Source organism: Betta splendens, chromosome 2 (genome assembly GCF_900634795.4).
Source record: "Betta splendens chromosome 2, fBetSpl5.4, whole genome shotgun sequence".
In the NCBI taxonomy this organism is placed as follows: Eukaryota; Metazoa; Chordata; class Actinopteri; order Anabantiformes; family Osphronemidae; genus Betta; species Betta splendens.
In genome coordinates, this window is record NC_040882.2 from 22,492,941 (window position 1) to 22,514,260 (window position 21,320).

The window sequence follows — 21,320 nt, forward strand, 5'->3', positions numbered from 1 at the left end:
TAGTTTAAGACTCAAAAGTTCAATATCAGTTCAAGAAAAAAAGGTTTTAGTGTAGTTTAGTCTAGCGCTATTCACACATTCATCAAGCAGCTAAAATATATATCGAACCAAATCCCTCCACCTGGTTCTTGCACTCCTACTCGAAACAACAGCTCATTGTTTTGGTTAAAAACGCTTGCCTGCTTTTGACTTGAGGCCAGTTCAAACTCTCCTGCGTTCGCGGCAGCGGCCGAGTCGGAAGCAGCGCCGCCGCCCCAGTCTGCGCGGCTCCGGGCACCGAGTGTACATGTGCGCGCGGGCCAGAAATCTGGGCCTTTGCAGCCTGTGCGTCCTGGCAGCGCACGCACTCCGCCTGCGCCAGGAAACGAGCTCGGCCCGCTCCATGCGGCACGATTATCTATTACACAAATGTGTATGTGAAAACATCAGATGTTGTGTCCAATGCTCCGCGCGTCCTAGCGGCGCCGGGACACATCAGCACCTGAAGCCCACGCCCAGCGTTTCCAGTATTGCCCACCGTCAGCACTCTCCCGACTTAACGCTTTATTTGTCATCGCACTGACACCGGATCCCAGAGGAAGCTTGTCTATAGGATTACATTATATCTCCTGTCTCCAGTATTGACACAAGTGGTTCTGAAGATGGAAGGAGGCGGCGACTTCTTCTGTCTCGTAACGGAGCGCGATTCGAGTGCCTTTGCAAACTAATGACGCTGCGACTTGTGGCGCGGCGGAAAAACAGCGGGGAGATGAGGGAGCTCTCGGGGAATCGCGCGATGCCGTTCGTGCACAGGCCCGTTCGCGTCCCCCGGCGCCAACCCGTCAGCCGTGTTTCGCTTCCTGCTCTTTTCCAAGTGCTCCTCCACTGTAGCGCCGGCGTTGGGCGTCCTCCCTCATCCTGGTCCACGTGTCCTCTCTCTCTCCCCCCCTCTCTCTCGTCCCGCCTCCTGCCTGCAGGTCCTCTCTCCCCTTCTCGTCCGGCCCAACACAGTAAAACGCAGTGATGATAATGAGCGCTCGTTGTTATTCCCAGGGCGCCTGCTCCTCCACTGTGCAGCCTCGCTTCCTCTCTGACATTTTCAATTAGGCGCTCCTCTGACGAGCTCCGTGCCCCCTTCGCCTTAACCTCTTCATCCACACACACACACACACACACACACACACACACACACACACACACACACACACACACACACACACACACACACACACACACACACACACACACACACACACACACACACACACACACACACACACACAAAGAAAGAGGATGCATTAACCAGAAAACCCCCTGGGAACTTTTCCAAAATGTTGTGAGAACCAGCCAGATGATGTTGGCAGCAGATACCGTGCATTTAAAACAGTGCGCAGCTCTCCTGCTGAAACACATGTTAAATGGCACCGTGTCTACAAAATGACTCAGGCATTTACATCAGTTGGGGTAAATACAGACTGCGCGCTCCCTGTTGAGCTTCCATTTGGCATAATGGGATCTATATTTTCGTGGTCTCGGCTCGATGTGCTCTGCATTCGCTGCTTCCTGCGCAGCGCCGCCTGTTGCAGGTGTGCGAGTGTTTGCTCTGGGACGCGCTAGTGGTCGGTGCTTCTCCACTGCCAGCGCGGCGCCTAAGACGCGTTTCTGCAGGAGTTCTGTAATCTACTTGGAGTCCCGCTGCGCATGTGACGGACTCCTCCCGCTTCCACTGACTTATCCAGCAGCCGGATGCTCCGTGCTCCCCCCCTCCTCCCCCTCTGCCGCGGCACGCTGTGAGCGGCTGAGGCCGCGGTGACCGAAAGGGAAAGAGGAGGGAGGAGAGGGAGGAGGGCTGGCTGACAGTTTCACTTTCCCGTCTTGCGCCTCCGTCGTGGCTCGGGGAGGGGGACGATGCCCGGCTGTGGACTCGAGCCCGCAATTAGGATTCTACTCAGCCAACCTCCTCCAATGGCTCAATGGGGCGAGAATAAGCAAGCCCACCGGTGATAAATGGCCCACATCACTGCCCGCGTCCTTCCAATGTAACCTGAGCATTAATTACACCAATTGGTATTGCACTGTCATCAATATCCATCTGTGCTGCAGCCTGTATGTGCAAAAGCGTGTGTGCATGTTTGCATTTGCTGAATCCGTCAGTCTTGACCAGCGACGGAGCAAAGGGCCTGTATTTCGCAGGAACACGGAGACGAGATTGCATCTTCCGAGCGAAGCCTTCCAACAGCGTTCACGTGGCTTGTGTGGAGAATGTGAGTGTTCGATACCGGCGAGCACAGACCCCGCGCTGCTGCTTCCTGCATCGCCAGCTTGCCAACATGATTATGGGTTTGTGCAACAAGTCCTGATTGTCCTCGTCTGCATTATCACGTGTGGGTGTCTGAATATTCATCCCGTAGTTAGACTGTCGCGCCTCGGTGCCATTTACTTTCTTGCAGGAGTCAGAAAAACACACTTTGAAACTTCCAGAAACTTAATCAGGTTTAGTTTAGGTAATCCATCACACAGTGAGCACAAAGCCTTTGATTATTTTTGTCATATAACAGCGTTCTCAGCCATCCATCAAAGCACATCAGAGGAGAAAAACAACAGGAACAAATGCGGAAGAAAATATTCCTGGAATACAGGACGGTGTTATGATGCTCTGAGCCATCATGATTCATAATCAGTGGCTTCACCGCCGGTTGAACCTGCAGGGGGTTTAGGCTTCGGTTATTACCTTAATGTTTGTGTCGAAGATGTGGAAAATCAAATAAATGCTAACAAATTGCCCAGACATCCTGGAAAACAGCTTAGAATCACGTAAAATGGGCAAAATGTGCAAAGACTCATTTGTGGTTTTATCATTTGAGGCACTCCTCTAATGAGACGTGTTCTGAGGGACAGTAGCAAGCAAATATGGAGGAAAGCGATGCATTAGTCTGAGCAGCATCTAGCGTCTGGTTCGGACGTGTTACGTGACAGACGTTCCGGCAAAAGCGAGACTTTCAGCTTCCAACTCAATGTAACGTGTCATTTTCACACCCGGCTGAATCAAATTGACCTTAAAGTGAACAAGCTGATATTTTCTGACTATGATTTCCAGCATTTGCCAAGTCAGCAACTGCGGCAGTGCAGAGGAAGGTGAAAAGAGTGCGACTAGCTAAAGTGACTTTGGCTGGAAACTCACCATCTGGCCTGTCACTTCACCCGCACCTTTACGTTTGGCCTTTGTCCCTCGACCTGGTGCTGCACCAGTCGTCCTATTCTTAATTAGCAGACGTACATACCGAGATGAAGTTATGGTTGGCGTCGGAGTTACGTGGCCCCGTACGACTGACTGGAAGCATCCGAGAAGCATATGGCGAGCAGGGCCCATGCCAATCCAAAGTCTGAGCTTGTTTACTTATGCGGAGGGCAGCTGGTTCCAGAACCTAGCATCGAAAAAAAAAACTTGATGAATAAATGTCAAAATTAAATGTAGTTGGTTAGAAGGCGCAATGTGATTTACGCCGCCTGCCTCAAACTTCAGGTTCAAGTCTGACTGGGCCGGCGAATCGGCAGCTCCGTTGCCACGGGGCTGTGAAATGTGTGTGTACTACATCACGCACCTGACTGCGAGCCAAGAGGCCGTTTGTCAAGATTTATGCATGAAAGAAATGCAAAAGCGACAACAAAAGCACCAGCTCAACAAACTGCTAATCAACCTTAATAAAGCTTCCGAGGTACGACCGGCCTCCTGACATCATCACTTTCCGTTGGCTGGGGCTGCGTGGGATACAGACGAGCTTTGTGCCTCGACATTTATGGCAAATGCAAAATCTATTTATTATTCATACGAGTTGTAAATACACAGTAAAGTACATCAAGGTTGAGTAAGCACAGCTCTAAGAGTCCTATAGGCTCTTATAGGGGTGTTTTGGTGTAACAGTGATGGACTTTTCTGCCCGTCTCACAGTGAAGTTGGTATTTTAGGTCTCGGTGAATAATGTGGGGGCGTTAGAGTGTGGTCGTACACAGCAGCTTCCAGGTATAAAGGTGAGTAATAGCATGTCTACACCAAACACGTCAGCAGACGAATCTGACACATTATCATGTTCTGTTCTAGTTCTATTAGGCTATTTTCTAACATGTCAACACTGAATAAACACAGCTCATTACTAAAACGTCAAATGAATTACTGTTTTGAGTTTCATGCAGGTTCACACTTTCACCCCAGAAGAAAAAAAGTCCATTTTCTGCGACTCAACTACCAGACGACCTCACCTGAAAGACAGAATATAATAGGCAGATCCCTTAATAATACAAACTAGAGTTGATTTAAATGCTGCAAATTTAAAAAAAAATGCCTCCGATTGTGCATCCACCACGAAGGTGTGGCAGGAAGGGGAGTGGATTTGTGCTCTTTTGTCTTTCATCTCGCTCCTTTCGGCTGTAGCCCCTCGTTAAAAATGCCCGACTATGAGTTCATCTCATCTTTTCCGTACGTTTCCGTTTTTGGCTCCTCTGAGCTTTTGAAAGCAACAGTTGGAGGATTGTTACCGCGTCACTCTGCTCCTCGACGTGACCGTCTGAGGCGGAAGAGGGGCAGCAGACAGTCTGCGTTTCGGTCTCATTCCCATGCACATACACAAATCATCCGGCCTCTCTCTTCCAACGCACCTCAGGGGTCACTGAAATTAGGCCCGTGGACAGAAATATCTCCCTTTGTCGGAGCAGCAGTGGACGGTTTGTTTTCCGAACTATATTTATGAGATCTCATTATTTTCATTTCCTATCCTGTCACTTAGTATTAGGTTTCCTCCTTTCAGTGCACACAGGAATAGCTCCAGTCTTGATACCAAGCCAGGATCCTCTGAAAGAGATGCATTTCAATAACAAAGGGAGTATATCACTAAGGATTGGAGGTTTAGTACCATAAAATATCATTGATTTTGCTCAAATGCTTCAATCTTGTCACTGTGCCTGTGCTCTGCTGAACTGGAATGGGAGTAAACATAAAATGGTTGCCTTATTACGAGCGGGACGGCTCTGTTTTTTTAGTCCCTCCCTCATAATATTGCAAATGAAATTACAAACCGTTGTGTTCCCCAGCACCATGTAAAAATGGAAATGCAGAGTGTTAATTCATGCATGAAAGCATTGTTGGTGCTGCTGAGAAATTCCACCGATTCCAGACGCTGGAATCCACCATGGTATTATTCATTAAGACAAGTGAAACGTTGGGAGTCTGCAAGTGTATCTCAAAACAGGGCCGACCATATGTTTAGTGTCAATATGACTTCACGGTTGCCCATGTGGAAAATAGCTCCGGGCCACAGAACGCACACTCACAGTGCTGTGTTTAGATAAATAATCTTGAACTGTGAAATACAAAATAGGAAACGAGAGCCATGCCTAAAAATAATTTCCATCTACTACTTTTTTTAATTGTGACGGGGAGGAAAGTAAATGGTTGATTATGAAGAACTCGGGTCTGTTTTCGCGCGAGGGAAGAGTCGTCTGATTGTTTCCAATGCCCTTGGTGATTCTCCAAGGACTGGCCTGGCATGAAATTGGCAGAAGCAGGGACCGAAGCGAGGAGAGAAGAAGAAAGCAAGAAAATAATGTGCAAGCGAGAACAGATATAACTGTGGGTAAAATGTCCAAGAGTAAAGGAATGGTGTGCAAGAGAGCTGAAATGATGAAAAGACCCTGAAATGGGAGGAGGATAATTTGAGGTCTGCTGGGTTTCCTCCCAGCCAAACACACACTCCAGAAACAAAAAAAAAAAAAGTTTAGCACAAACGATCGGGAGCCTTTAGCAAGAGTCAGACATGGTAAAGCCTTCATTAGAGGAAGGGTTTGCACCAAATATACCACAAGAGTAGAAACAGTTGCCACTAATCAATCACTTGGTAGCTTCCTGTTAAAGGAAGGAGGTGCCTCTTTTTATTATGTAGCTCCTTGGTCGTCTCGATGAGGTTATCTCAGAGTTGAGTAGCATCCTCTCATCTTCCTCCACATCTTTTCTTCTTCAGGACGATATTGTCCCTGTGATTGCGTGTCCGTTCAAGATAAAACCTCCAAACATAGTAAGGGCTGATCGGGTTCAACCGAACCGCTGGTTCAGAAGCTGTGAAATCAACAGACTTTGGTGTTTAGCTGCGTCCAGTGTAAATGATAGGAATAATGTACTGTAGTAAATTCTACCTATCCTGTTAGTATTTCCAAGTCCCGTGGCTTCATTTAACGGAGTTGTTCCATTGAAGCCAAAACAAAACCCACCCACTGCAGGTCATTTAAAGTTTAATTGAATTGTCCTCCTGTTTTGTTGTTTATTTCGGGTTCAACTACAAGTCATTAGGTTAATAATCCACAGTCAATAACACTGGGCCTAAGTCACCACCTCTTGACATTGACAACAATCACGGTTTCTTTCAGATCCCCTTCCCAGGAGACCCCGCGCTCCCACGTGGCCCCCTGCTGTTTTTACAGACCCGTTTCATTAGCCACCTAGCACGCGCAGTCCCAGAGGGAAGCCTTGAGGGCTGCGCTGTTGACGAAATGTGCTTTTTACTGCACATCATCCTTCTAAAAGATGCAAAAGCCTCCATTTAGGAAGAGGGAGCTAAACGAGAACGTGCTAATTGGATTGGCGACTCACAAAAGGCAGATTTGACTTCATGCTAATGTGATCACGCTTTTTCTCTCTGTGTGCTCACAGACCAGAATGAGGTGGGTTAGATTCGAAAGAAAGCCAGTGCAGTTTGGGATTTGTTTCGATTATTATATACCGTACTGTATATATATATATAGTCGCACATTTGTGCAAAATGTGATTGAATAACAAGCAAAAAACTATTTTTACCACTGACCACAGTTTTTACTTTTCTCATTCAAAGCCCCAACGCTGACACTGAAAACGACGGTTTGGATTGGAGTTCCTCTCATCTCTCTGCGACTCTTGACACCCTCCGCCGCTCTTCAACGCCATTGGACTAATCAACCTTATCAGCTGTGTGAGTCTTGAGCACTTCCCAATTACAACCTCAATGGATCTGAGATGTTGACGAGGCCGAGGGTATTACTGTCCAATCACACGCGCTGACACCGGGCGTCGGGCTCATCGACCGGGCCTCCTAATCCTGCTGCAAGAATCCATCTGAGATGCAGATGGACTTGATTCCAAGTGTCTTCATTTGTTTTTCTGCAGTGGTTGATGTATAGACCCTGGGCTCCCTCTCACTCTCTGCTGATTAAGACTTATCCTCCAGCAGGCCACACCAAAGCCACATTAATCATCCCAGAAATGGGTTACATGTCAATTTTGTGGTGATAAGTGTTGAGTTGGATAATGGTTGTCACACTGTGTTGGATGAGCGGAAAACAGAGAAGGTAAGCGACGACTTTTCTGCTGACACAGCCGATATGGATTTTACTATAGACTGTGTTGTTAATCTGCAGTTTTTGATGCTTTCAACTTAGAAATGGCTTCTTAATCACGCAGGTCTTTTCAATAAAGAAATAACCTAATATACTACATCAAATGTCTGATTCAATTGGTTCTTGGCATCTGAATCTCAAGCAGGAAACAAGTGTGATTTCACACATAAACAAGCCTCGATAGGAAAGCGAGGGCAAGAGAGTTGTTTTCATCTTGTAGTAAACAAAACATTCCCCTGCGGGCTGAAATTTCCTCGAACATCTGGCTCCATTATAGGCCCCTGTCCAGTCTGCACTTGCTGTAGAAGCTAATTAGAAGGAGCGAACAGATGAGGAGAAGGAGCGAGGCCAGAGCGAGGAAGACCCAAGACACAGATCCAGATTCCTCTTTTGGCCAGCGATGCACGACCCATTTTTTTTTACTAAATCCATACAAGATGAGAGAAGAGTGAGGAAAGAGTAAACGTCCTCCGCTGTCGAGTACTTTGATGTTTTTGGTTTTTAGTTTTAGGAATTATTTTAAACAGGTTTTTCGGCTGTTGTTGCTGAAAATCAAAATAGGTTCATCTCATAAAACCTAGATCAGAAACTTACGGCTTTAGATTAAGTCAAATCACAGTGAATGCATCAAGTTTCTCTTGATCTCTGCACATTAAGTGCAGAGTGTATTAGTACTAGTATTAGTAGTATTAGTGTATTAGTGAGTATTAGAACCTTTGCTCTCAAACAAAGAAAGAGCAACTAAACTGCACCAGACTGAGTCTTAGTCCAAGATTAAAGCTGAGTCTGTGAATCCTTTATGCTCACGCTGTGCTAGAGATGAATTAGAGGCGTCTGAGTCCAGGTGTGGTCATTGCTGTGGGGGCGCTTCTGATGAGCTCAAAGTCCATGCGAACAGAAATGCTGACCTAATTGACAACGTCCTAAGAGAGATCTGCCCATCAGGCCCCGACGGCTGCTTTCACGGCGGCTTCACATGATCCAGGGGCTGTTCCTGCATCACCACACGCTTCCGCCTCGTGCCTTATTGGAAATACTTCAGGAGAGGATGTTAGAAAGCCATTTCTCCCCAAAGCCCTCGTGACAAGCAGAGACTGCTGACGCGGACACTTTGATAGCAGAATGTGACAGAGCCCTCTCCAGCGGAAGCTGCAGACAAAAAAAATAAGAGCATCTCGCCAAATCAGCTCCTCTCTCCACGCACCACTTTTGAAAGCTGCACAATTGATCTGGTGCGCCGCACATGGGTATTCCTGCAAGCACAGAACCTGCGGCTCTTACACTCTAGGAACCATAGTCGGACTTAAAGGCCGTCCTGTTCAATGCGCCGGGGTAATGGATCTATTTACATGCAGCTCCACTCTCTGGCTGTGGAGGCAAATGTGTCAACACGTGCAGCACACAGTGGCTGAAGTTAAAAATGAATGCATGGCCTAAAATAGATTAATTATATTTAACATTTTACTTCAGACCCATTTACATGAAGTTCTAACTGCTGCTCTGATAGTCAATCTGTTGCCGGCGCCACCGGCGGTCAGCACGGAGAAACTCCTGAAAACTAAGAATATATCTGACAAATTAACTTCACCTATGCAATTAAATTTTCCACGTTTAATTTGTGGAAATAGTCATTAGCAAAGCTACTGAGGTGAAAACAGACTTAAAGCTTTTCTTGCATACCTGACGTATGAGGCGGTGATCCAATTAGCGGGAACCGGGCTTAAAGCAGAACAAGAAATAAGGAAAATGTAAAGGTGCAAAACAACACGAGAGCAGAGAAGTGTGAGAAACAGGTTTGGATCTGTGACCTGAGGCGAGGATGCATCTGTTGATACGTGACTTCAAGACTTCCAGTGGCTTTAAGAGTCCAGCAGAGTCCAATTTCGCATTCATTTAAATTAAGGGCTTAACAATATTTCAATGCGTCTGAAGGAACAGGTTAATTGCTAAATTAGCAAAACTAATTGTGTTTAATACTCGGAAAATAAAAGCTTCTAAGCTCGCGATTGAATTTTGGAGGCTGCAGTTTTTGTTTGACTGGCTAAAAATGAAATATGTGTCTGTTATTAAGTCCAGACTCTTCACTTTGTTTCCTGCTTCTTCTAAATTAGTTTGTATCAGCTAAATTCCACCAACACTGCTTCCGCGTTAAAAGAAAAACCATTGACGTTGCAGCTTTGTGCATTCGATTTGGTTAAAAAGTCAGTGCAGTCAGTTTGGAGCCATATTGTAACATTTATGCAAACTGTTGGTGAGCAGCACAGTCTGGCTGAGCTCTGACTGGAACTCAGCGCTATCCGATCGCAGCTCAGATTAATCCCGTGGTCCTAACCTTTCCCTCTTGCCGCGGAGAGAGCAATTTGCCTTGATTCTGTCGCCGCCGTGGGTGGCTCTCCTCCCGATGACACCTCCTGCTGTGCGCCCAGCGTCGGAGGCCGGCGCGCTCCCCGAGGGGTGATGGAGGCGCCAGAAAAAAGCTCACTAACACCTGCCACCGAGAGCATTGTGCTGATTAAGGGGGAACTTTGACTCCCGGCCCGACGAGAGCAGAAGGAGGCCGGGGAGCGGGACGGGGGGGGCAGCGAGGGACGGAGGCAGCCAGCGGGCGCGTTGCGGATCAGGGGCAACAGCCTTGTTACGCTGACAAGATCACCAAAGTCGCGACACTTCAAGCATTTCATTTGCATGAAATGACAACTTTGTGTTCTATGTATAGAGAGATGTAAGGATCAGTAAGTGCGGCCCTGCATTTCAGGCCATGTGCATAAGCTGCTTTAGCTCACACTCAGCAAATTGGCCGCCTTCTCCCAGAACCAACACGTTCCAGCCGCTTGTTTTATGTGCGTTTAAGACAATATTAATAAGTAAGCTCGGAGCCTGTCATCGCTGCAAGGCCCGAAGCGTAAGCGGCTTGAACTCCTCAACTCCGCCCTTCTGTCTCGCAGACAAAAGGTGGAAGCAGGAGCCGGGGTGGCCTGATAGAAGCCCGATAAATGTGTCGACTTTCGCGCCGTCCAAGACGACCCAGCCGCACAAATCACACCCACAGAGGACGCGACGGACCAAGAAGTGCCTGGGATGATGAAGACGTGGGAGACAACGACAGGGAGGGAGCCTTAGAGGCAAACTGAATTATTTGTTCAAGGCTATTCGCCTTTGTTCTTTGTCAGCAAATCCTCTATTGATATTCAGGCAGGGAAACGGGTCCGTCTACAGCCAGTGAGCGATTATGAACAGAAAACAATAATCCATTTGCTGGGCTCAGTTGATTTCTAAGTGTAATCTGCAAAAAAAAATACTGGCAATTATTCTCAGAAATGGAACTGGGGGCGATGAGTGTTACCGGATATCACACGTGTCTCGTGCTGCGATGACCACTGCGGGACTTTTCCTGCTGGTAATTAACCCCTTCGTCTTCCAGTTCATCGACACCAGATCCAGATTACAATTACATACTAATCACTGTTTACAGCCTTTTGTGTGTTTGCGTAAGCTGCTAATCACTGCTTTTTGGGGGGCTCCACGCTGAGTTTCATTAAGGAACAGCGCTCCCCCACCTCCAACCTCTAAACCTCTGTGATGCTCCTGGCAGATTGCTGGGAAGCTCCGTTGCTTTGAACTCATTAAGCTGAGGTAATTGGGACCTTTGAGATTCATCTGTTGCGATTCGGTGACGTTGAGGCGATACTGCGCCATCCTTTTAAATAAGCCTTAATGGTAATTGCACCACGACGCCAAACATAAAGGCCTGTACTAAGAAGATGCAACACAGTTAGCTTATAGGCTTCTAAGCCGAGCAGCCTCTTTTCTGTCAATAGCGTGAAATGAGCAGCCTGTGTAGTTAAACAATGTAAGAAGCTGTAATTACAATTTCTAGTATCAAATGGAAACAAATGTTCTTGAAGTCAAGGACAAGAGTTAAACCATGACTAGAAACTAATGCAAAATCTTGGAGAAAAGTGCATTGGCTCATTAGTCTCTAATGAGCGTCACCGTTATCTTATACGGCCCCAGCTCCCGGTCAGCGGGTCGCGTGACGCCTCCAGAAGGTTCCACGGGCCGACGCAATGGGTGCCGTCGCAAGAGTTAATAAAAATAACCAATTTTCACTTTACCGCCGTGTGCATGCAACGAAACAAACCATTTAAATGGACTTGCTTGTGATTATGTGCAAAACGGGGAGCGTTTTATACTTCAGTAATTTGAATTCCGCAGTTCGGGGCTGTACGTGGTCAGGGGAGGTTGCGGGGAAAACATAATTACAAAAGCTAGTCAAGCCTAACAAAACAGCGCTCAGAGCCGGCGCAGGCGCTGCTGCCGAGCGAGACTTTTTGTCACCCCCATTATTCACAGTCTGTGCAAAACAGGCAGGAATTAGTTTATTGTAATTCTAGAACACGGTAATAAGAGCGGAGAACAACGTATGCGCGCGTCCCAAACAGAGAGGCAGCGCTATTAAAAGCGGGGCCCTCTGCTCAATTAGGTCCAAACGTCTGAGAGTCCACCTCTTAACTATTTCAAGATTATTACAAATGAAGTGTACCTTGAACATGAAACAGCCATCCATCACGCGGAGGTGCGTTCGCAGAGGGTGCAGACACACAGTGGGGCCCTACACCAACTGGAGCTCATACTATTTCAATCAGAGCGGGGTTTTATGCCAGTGCCACCTGCTGAGGTCACTTTCAACTTCGGCAGCTACCACGACTTATACGACTCGTTTAATCCATGGTGTGTAATTGTGACCGGCAAAGGTAATATTAGATGAATGTAATTTGGATCTCTATTACCCACAATGTCCTAATTTCCCAAATTAGAAAGAGTTAAGGAGTCCAGATGGAATAGAGGTTCCACCTGGTTAGAAAAAAGGCTGCTCTGCACACACACAGGCACCTTTTAGTTCCTCTCATAAACCAAACACACCAAACTTTTGCAGCAATAAAAATAGTATATTCAGAAAGTCGTGTGATGAAATGGAGCAGAAAATTCACAGCATTATTGGATAGAGGCAGCAACGCTCACCTTGGGTACATGCCATCTGTCCCTGGGAATCAATCAATCGCCTCAAGCCTATTACGCCAAGCAAATGAGTGAGGAGAGAGACAGAAGGCAGTGTAGACAAGTGTAGCCTCCTTCTGACCAACTTTGCACAGCTCAGCCTTTGAGGAGCTCTGAAATTCATTGTAATTTAACAAAATCCTGTCGCAATCTATGCGGAAATGACTCAGAATGAGACCTAATGCAATCCATCAACTATGTGCCAATCACTCAAACCTCATTTATCATCGTTCACCTCCCCAGCATAAATTTCAATTAACGGTGCAGACGCGGCGCTCCCCTTAGTTCACGCCTCTGAGTATCAGACTCCCACGCTGCTTCAGGAGCTGGTGTCGTGTTGTAAAGCACCAGGAACTTCATTCTACTAAACACACACCCCCATTGCTGCTTTCAGGTACTGTAACAGCAGGACTGTACGTGACGGGGACAGCCCGTCCTCTGACGTGACCTTGGACTTTACGGTTGGAGCAAAAGACTAACAGTAAACCCGAAAGGCCTGACAGACAGAAATTAAAAATCTGATTATGAAATGATCAGACTTAATCAGCCATGAGAACCAGGCAAAGGGAATAGAATAATAAAGGTAATCAAGAGCAGGTTAACAAGCAGAGGTGAACTGGAAGAGAGGGGGGAAGTCGTCAACAAATAATTACCACATTATTGGGCGTCAGGTGCCAAAATACTGTAGTTTTTGATTGTAAGCAGTAGGTCCAAAGTTATGGTACGTTTGGAACCAATGGGCTGAAAGACTCACAAAGGATGACGCTTTGTGACGCTGGTGAAGCCGTGATTTCAGTGTTTTCCGATTGTCTGGACACTTCAAGGCAAACAATTTATGTAGCACTGTGTGTTTAGAGGCATCAGCTTATCTGAGCCGTGGCCTTGTGGCTTGATTGCTGTTATTTTGCATTATTCTCCAAATAATATACGCTAAACATTACATTATACACAGGGTTTACACACAGCGCACAAAGGCGACTGACTCCGAGGAACGAGACAGAGACGGGTGAGGAGGAGAAAGCAGTGCAGTGCAGGCTAAGTGCGTCCACTTAGATGGATAAGGGACTCATCAAACCACATGAGTGTGCTCACACTGAGTTAATTGAGGAAGAAAAATCTGCCTGGAGCTGATAAACAACATTAATTACCATTATTTAGCTTGAAAGTTGCCAGTGCTTCGTCCTCTCTCTCTTATCGCTCCGCATTCTCGTCTCTTTCTCGGGAAAATCACAAGCGAACGGGATTCGGCGGCGCCACACGCAGGGAAACGGACTCTCGCTGACTCCGCTCGGCAAACGGGACGCTGCGTCTCCTCCTTCGGGCCTCGAAGCCTCGGCGCGAGCGGCAGGAGGCGGCGTCGGACCGCATCTGTCGTCTCCGCGGCGGGAATGACTGTAATTTACCGTGCCACCGCGTTGACCGTATTAGGCGACGAACAATAGTTCTGCCACGTTTTTGGACTTCCTCTGGGCCAAAGTCGAGCCCTTGATGATATATAATAGCACTTGGCATCCAAGTTAATTATAAGCTGGCCTGTAAGACTCGTGGGAACCCGCCATTTGAAGGCAATGTGACTGGGATGGTGCGTGTGTGTGTGTGTGGGCAGCGACTAAGCAGCGCAGAACTGTTATCCAAACTGTCAGAGTCACTTTCAGAAGAGTTGCCGGGACGCAATCGGCGTCAACGCCTCTTCCACGCACACGCTACAAACAACGCTGCAGATGCTGCGCGGGATTCGTGAGCGTAGCCTCCGTGAGCTAGCAGCGCTGCAAGTGCGTCAGCTGGTCAATAGTAGATTCAAATGCGAGTAAGAGTTTCCGGGCCCGACCACGCGTTGCAGCAAACAGAAGAGCTGCAGTTTCCGTTCGCTCCAACTCTCTACATCCTCGCGTTCGTGTTTTGCGGCCAGCTCCACTTCCAAGCTAACGCTGTATTTATGTCCTCAGAATTACAACTAATCTCCCCATCAAACAGACGAGATTTACAGCAGCTTACAGCCAGAGAATCCAGTTTGGCTTTGCCTGTAACGAGCCGAGCCATCTCCCCCTTGTCTTCCATCAATCTGACAGTCGACATCGCTTCAATAAACCTGGCCTCGTCTAGACTCACTCTTGCAGATTTAATTCAAACAGCTGTTCGCTACTTACCACAGATGCCCTGAGCACTTCCACTGAGGAATGGGAAGGGTAGGGAGATGGGGGGGGGGGTGGGAGGGGGGTCTCGTGCCTATCCGGAGAACGCATTGCGACGGCGTGGGAGGAAGTGACCTCAAGGGGCGTGAGGATGTCAACAGCTACTTAGCGACACACTTTGTGATGTTTTGTTTCTGACTCTCATACAAATTGCTTTGGCCTGAACAGCTGTTGCCATTACTGTTTTAGAGCTTTCATTCCAGCGTGTTGCATGGTGTTTGTTCCTCCTCTCTGCGTTTAAAGCAAAACTTCTCCCACTACTACTACCAGCGAATGTCTGTAATGTTTATGTTGTCTTTATTGTGCTGTGGCAATAAAGATTCATTTGCATTAGTGTGTCTTGTAAAAACGGTGAGCGGTAGACGGTCAATGGACCCAATGAGGAAGGTTTTTCCATATTTGCAATGACTCCAACTCTCACTTCACCCATTGACTCCTTTAGATTTTAGAGCCGAACATCGTAACATTTCTTCCCCCAGATTCTCGTGAACCGAATCGTAAGCCTTAACGTCCGTCTCCTACGACTACGTCCAAATCCTGTCCTGAAGGTGCAGAACGCATTAGCGCATGTCTAAATAAGACGAGACGTAACCCGAGCAACACGTGGTGTTCCTGTTATCACCCTGTCGGACAGATGCAGGGGTGTCAGCGTCAGCCTGGTAGTGACTGTGAGCGTGAAGGTGTGGAAAGCTCCGCGTCGTCTCATCAGCTGTAACTTTACCGCATGAATACGCGTCGAAATGCACCCGAAGTGCAGCTCCGTGCGAGTGGACGCCTGTGTTTGCTAAGCCGCATCCGCCATCTTGCCTCGGCTCTGGCTGCTGCTCCTCTGCGGGTGTGTGGATGCATTGTGTTCGCTTCCTTCGCAGTCCAACAGGCGGCCGGGTCTCACGGAGCAGATTGTCTGGCTGCTAAAGAGGTGCCGAAGCCCGCGGTGCACCCCCCCCCCCCAACCGCCTTCCACCGCCCACCCAGCAGAGCGCCGCAGATGCCCAGGTATAGCGAGCGCTCCCGTGCACGGGCGCTGCCGGCGGACGGGACGGGTGCACAGAGGAGTGACAGGCTCGGCCCCACGCTGGTCTCCAAGCTGTCCTGCGGATCTGCTCCCACCGCCCGCTCTCGTCCCCTCTCCATTCACTCCTTGTCCTCGCTCGGAGTGGGCGGAGGGGAGAGAGAGAGAGGGGGGACGGATAAAAGGAGGGAGGGCGCGAAGGCGAGGAAAGGAGGCCCAGTGTGACAGAATCGTGTTGACAGTGGGAGAGCCAGAACAGAGCGGTGAATGCTTTTCATTATGAACAGATGGAGGCCGCGCGTGGCAGCCGCATCTGCCTCGCTCGCTCGCTCGCCCGCGTCTGACTGTACCAGCTTCTGTGTGTCTGTGCGCACATTATTTCCTTTTGTCTTATTTTTGCTCTTTGCTCCTCTTCCAGCACATTTGAATCACAGCCGCCTCTTCATTACAATACCGTTGATGGAAATAGCTGTTATTCACTGCAGCTCAACTAATTTGGTGTGGATACAGATTTTCCCCTTTTTTCTGTGAATTGTAGCCATTGACAGAAAATGACAAACGGATGAGTGAAAGACGCCTCTGACTAATGTAATGTAATGAATTCTGATTGGACTAGAAGAGACTGCATTGACTTCATCACCCGGAACATTGCTCCACATGTTCGTAGTGGTCAATCTAATTATCCTGAATATCTCAAATGTATGAAAACGTAACCTGATCTGTCGACACTTTGACCTCCTGTCAAACATTGTGTTGGACAAAACCAGTCCGTTGACCCGTTGAGGCATGGGCTCCACTGGGCTCCTGCACTTGTGATATCTGACAGATGTGGTACAGCCTCCATGGATCAGTTTGCTGAGTAGGTTCTTCCAGTGCTTGGTTGCTCTGAGATCTGGGGAATTTGGAGTCAGCACCTCCAACTCATCGTTGTGCACAACCATTATTTTGACCTTTGTGTCAAGGACCATTATTCTGCTGGATGAGGCCACAGCCATCAGGGAAAATTAATGGAAGGGTGAACCTTCACCAACTTGCCTTCTTTCCGTAAAGAATCCGACGTACTGTAGCACCCAGGTCCTCCCCAGGTGAGAAACACACACACTTCCAGTATCCCCACATGCATCAGTCAGCCCTTGACCCTGTCCCCAGTTCACCACTCGATACTGACCATGGCAGACCAGGAACACCCCATGACAAGATCTGACTCAATCGTCAAATCTTATCTCTTTAGGCTTATTTTACAGTATAAGTGATGGATGTACACACAGTGTGGTGACACTATGGGGCCAAAAATAACACAGACAAGACAGCATTAAAATATGATACACACAATGACAAGAGAAAATGTAAAGTTTATAATGCCTGGTGTAATTTGACATATGCTAAATGCCAAATGCTACATAGTGCAAATGTAGCGGGCCAATAAAAGTATGTCTGGAAGACCGACGGCTGATGCGTGTTATTTTTCTGAAATGTCATATTCTATCTTCTGTTGTTGTGTTTTCAGTATCGCTGATGCGTTTTGCACTTCAGGGTCACCGTAAATAATCGAAGGAAGCGATTCTGAAAGAGAGGCTGGCAGCAGGACAAACAGAAGGAGCGATAAAAAAAAAAAAACAGGAGAGAAGGTGGAAATGGCAGAAAGGACATGCTTAGCGGGAACACGGAGCCGTTTTGGCTGTGAACTGGCACTTTGGTCTCGCGTGGCGTCAGATCGTGACATCGATGGTGACAAACCTAATGACAGACTCTGAACACGTTGGCTGATGAACACAGTGGAAGATGAGGGGACTGGAAACACGTTGGAGAACATAGATTCACACATGTTAGTTTGTCTTTCATTCAGTGGAATTTACTTCCTGGTGCCACGTAGACTGAACAGTATTGTAAGAGTGGATGAAGCTCCAGTCGTCACCATGCAGTCTTTGCCCTGAGTTCGCTGCATTGGGTGAAACAGGCCGTCTATAAGTCGAAGCAGTTTCCGGCTTAATTGACTATCCTCAGCAAATATTGACGTGGTCGCGATCGGCCGGGGTTTCCCCTTTCTGCTGGAAAAGCATGGCACCAAAGGATGTGTACCGACAGTCTAATCCTCCCTGTATGCGTTGAAAGGGAGTAAAGTGGAGCGTGAGAGGAGTAATGGAGCTCTTCATGCGCTCAGTGGCATAATTGAATCTCACAAGTAAAAAAAAAAAAAAAAAAAAAAAGAGCAGCCTTGAGTTCGGAGCGGTGGACAAACTGGAGCAGAGAGTGGATGAGCGCTCCCACACATATACTGTACGTGCACACATTACGTACCCTCGGGGGCAATTATGCACTCCTGCAAGCACACGTGTGCGGTGTAGGTACAAACGCGGGACAAATGGACAGATGAACACAGATCAGTAGCGACAGGTCTACAGAAGGAAACTCACACATGCTGGGCGCCGGTACCACGACGCCCCACAGACTTGGCATCATGACCTCTCCAGAGGGCACTTAAAAGGCTTGAAGGCAGACTCCCCCTCCCCTTTTTGTCCCTCCTTCCCTCCCACCTTCTGTCCTCCCTTTGGCCTCTGTCCAAACAACCAATCACATTGATGGCTTTGTTTTCAACTCTCTCGCCATCACTTCCTCCTGGAGTGTGGGTAACGTCCAGGAATCCGGGACCGATGAGTCCAGAAGGATGTTTTGGGGGAGGGCCAGCGCCGACAAGCCAAACGGAGACCACTCTCTCTAGCCCCAATAAGCATTAAAACAAATACCAGCCGCAGATTTGTGTATGAGATTGAAATCTTAAATATTCTGTGCCCAATATGTGCACGTCTGACTGCCTACAGTTCCTGGGACATACAGTACATGCTGTCAGCTAAGATTCTGCAGAACCCAGTGGAAAAGCTCAAGGATGTTCATGAGCTCTACAACTAGTTACTGTAATACTGCAATGTGCCCTTGAAGCTTCCAAGCAAATAGTAGTTTATTGTTATATTTTTCTGAGACTTGAGTCCTTTGTTAAGTCTTGACTGATATTTTTTAGGCCAGTGTTTTGGCCACAACCTCCCGCTGCTGCCTGGACGTGACTCTGTCCTGGCACTCGATCGCCCTTCGCAACCACTTAGAATGTGTTGACACTTACATACAGTATCTATGGAGATCGTAGTTAAATGGAACCCTGTTACAGCTGCAGAAAACGCGGGATATTGACGAAAGGAGAGGCGCCACGTTGCAGCGCGATCGCACAAACACATTCCGGTTGAGGCAATAGAGGGAAAACGTCAAATAAGCCCATTTTTATGATAGAACCACACAATTTCATTTGGGATTAACACTTCCTTTATGAGGGTGAATATGCAAATGGAACACTAATGAACTTAAAGTATTCTCTTTGTGAGGACTGATTAACCAAGGGGCTCCTCTGCTGCACATTTACATTTTTCTCAAGTCAAGTCAGGGTTCTCCAGTCACAAATTACAGTGCTTTTCCAGGCCAATTACATTGAACAAGTGCACCATTATCCAGTTCTGAACATCACACATGTATATTTGCCCCCTTCATTTTCTCGAGAGCGCTTCAAGCCGAGGGCTCCTCCAGAGAGAAGGGGGACAAGAGGAAACGGGGGAGGCAGGAGAGGTGGGTGGGGGAGGAAACGTACAGAATGGATGAACAGAAGGAGGGAAGGAGGCGTAGAAAGAGGAAGTGAAACGCAGTCTCCTGCATAAACAAGCAGATTTTACAAGCTCAATTATTTAAGTGGGATGAAAAATTGAATCTGAATCAAGGTGAGCAGCGAACTTGAGGAGGTTTCACATGAATACATTGCTGGACACGGGCGGCACAGAGCGAGGCTCCGGCTTCTTCTCATGAAATCAGCTGTTGTTGGCGGTTGTATTTATTGCCGCCAACGGGCCCCACGTGCCCATTCCCGTCCCCGGAGGGCCAATGAGGTGGCGCGGCTGCACCATTGCCCCCCGCAGAATAGGCCTTTGGATTAGATTGCTTTCGTTCTGTAGTCACGCATGAGCCGAGCAAAGGGCAGGAGTCACGTATTATTGTCGGAGTCCCACAGGATCCAGCGTGAAGCGAGCGCCCGCTTCCTCTTTCCGCCAGGAACGCCGCGCTGCGCTGGCATCCAGACACACAGTGACACCACCTTTTTTGCAAAACAACAATAATAAACCAAAATCCAATCTCACAACACAGACAACTCCTATTGGAGTGACAAATGTTCAGGGGCCATCTCCAGCTAGCTTTCCCACTGTTCTATTCATTACCTTTCTCCCTCTCACTTTTTCTGCTCAGCCGCCGCCGCTGTCTCCTCCGCTCTCGGCATGAAATAGACACTCCAGGAAGTACATTTTGTGCAAACTCTCCTCCCGCTGCTACAGCTGATTTCACAAATGATGGCGAAATGGCCAGGAGAGCGCAGGGGTAAATGGAAAAAGATGGCTGTTGCACAGCACCGGCGTATTCCTCCGCTCCCCCCTTTTTTCATAGCTAACGGGGGATGATTAGAAAACAGCAGATGGGCGGGACAGCGTTAACCTGCACCGGCGGCCGCGGTAAATTTAGTTTGAAGATCCCCGTGCGCGAACTGAGCGTTTTAAGGTCACACACACGCACACGCACACACACACACACACACACACACACACACACACACACACACACACACACACACACACACACACACACACACACACACACACACACACACACACACACACACAGCTCAGGACATCCGCACACAGAATGCAGCCGTGCCATGGCCCTGAATACTATCTATTTTGACAATAGGCTGTTTGCGGTGACAGCTCTGACAAGTCCGTTTCAGACTGATATTTCAGACGTATGGCTTATGTGTGCAAAGGGCACGTACTGTCAATAAAGTCTGTTGAGCCCTCGCCTTTTTTTTGGCTGACATGTTTGGGGCGAGAATAAGGAAAGTAGACATTTGGGTGAAAGCTCACCTCATTGATGATTAAAAGAAAAATTACTGCACATGTGGGTTTAAGAAAAGCAAAACTAAACTATAAAATCATCATTTATAACAGAGGCTCGTGTCCAAACACTACTAGTGTTGGAGAAAATATATTTACATCTATTATTCATCTCATTTATTATATTCATCTAATCATTTATATGTATCATTTACTGTACCTTATACATGTTCCATTCATGGTTTGCATTTGCTGTGCCTTATAACCCCATTGACAGGTGCACAGACTTCTAACCACAGGTTTTCAAGTATTGTCATATACGAAGAACAATTTTGTCACATTTGCCATTTGCTCTGTGCTCCTACGCAGGCGTAGGGGTTCAAAACCACAATAGGGGTTGGAGGAGTACTGCTATGCTAATGTGTGTGTTTCCGCATGTTCAGCAATGATGTGATGATGTGATGATGGAGGCGTGTACAAGCTTCAATAAAATGTTGTGCTTTGGGGAAGTAAGTTGGAGTTGGTTGGTCTCTGAGTGAAGCGCTTACAACGCTAAGATCTCAGGCGAACTCCCCTTGGCCAAGTAAAATCTCTGGTTGGCTCTCAGTGTGCTATATTGTTCTCGTCTCTGTATGTATCAGTGCTGTTGTGGTATTTTCAGACCCAACAACTAGTATTTCAAAGAGAGTTTATTTTTTCCATCTTTCATGTTTTTGCTTTTGCTGATTATGTTGATTGGTTTCTGCA